The sequence below is a fragment of the Neopelma chrysocephalum genome, unplaced genomic scaffold (genome assembly GCF_003984885.1).
Source record: "Neopelma chrysocephalum unplaced genomic scaffold, ASM398488v2 Primary Assembly neopelma1_92463, whole genome shotgun sequence".
NCBI lineage: Eukaryota > Metazoa > Chordata > Aves > Passeriformes > Pipridae > Neopelma > Neopelma chrysocephalum.
Window position 1 is genome coordinate 1 of NW_020921204.1, and position 780 is coordinate 780.

The 780-nt window shown below is 55.0% G+C and overlaps 1 long non-coding RNA gene across 1 annotated transcript in view; it reads left to right on the top strand.

Annotated features, from left to right (window-relative positions):
* The first annotated feature begins 173 nt into the window (after positions 1-173).
* LOC113980119 overlaps positions 174-780 on the top strand; it is a 908-nt gene continuing 301 nt past the window's right edge. Inside the window, exons 1-2 of the long non-coding RNA XR_003538073.1 lie at positions 174-221; positions 316-398. This is a non-coding gene — a long non-coding RNA (uncharacterized LOC113980119). The remainder of the gene's footprint in view (positions 222-315; positions 399-780) is intronic.

The window sequence follows — 780 nt, forward strand, 5'->3', positions numbered from 1 at the left end:
TGACCTGGATTTTTGGGGTGCCTCTTTGTCAACTCCTCCAAAACATTGTGTGGACACACTGGGGGTTCACCAGAGCCCCCTCAAATGCCCTCTGGCGTCCTCCTGAGATATTGGGGTACCCTCTTTGCCCCTCTCAGAGCTGGAGCTGGTGCAGAACGCTGTTTTCACTGACCCCACCAACCAGAGTGCCTGGGTCTACCTGCGCTGCATCCTCTCCCGAGGTAATCTGGGGGGGACAGGGGGTCCCTTCAGACCTGGGTCCTTCACCTGGGTACCAGGAGACACCCCCTGAATGTCGGGGTCTCCCCCAAAAAGCCACCCCCCCGCCGAGGATCATCTGCGTGTACGTCAACCGAGAGGACGCCACGTTGGTTGTCGTCTTCTCCCGCCCTGTCGTGGTGAGTCAGGACGCTTGGATTCCCCCCCCCACCCCCAGAAAACTTCTGTGTCCCCCCCTCTGTACATCTGTGAACCCCTTGGACACCTGGATCTCCCCTCCCCCAAAAAAACCCCCCAAAACAGTGCGGCCTGACCTACTGAGATCACTGGACTTTATGGGTAGACCTGATGGCCCAGTGATCCGCATTGACTTTAATAGGTAGACCTGGTGTCCAGTTTGCCCCATTGACTTTAATGGGTAGACCTGATGACCTGTCAATCCCTCTTGACTTTAATGGGTAGACCTGATATCCCATTTGTCTCATTGACTTTAATAGGTAGACCTGATGTCCAGTTTGTCCCCATTTACTTTAAAGGGTAGACCTGATGTCCTCTTTGCCC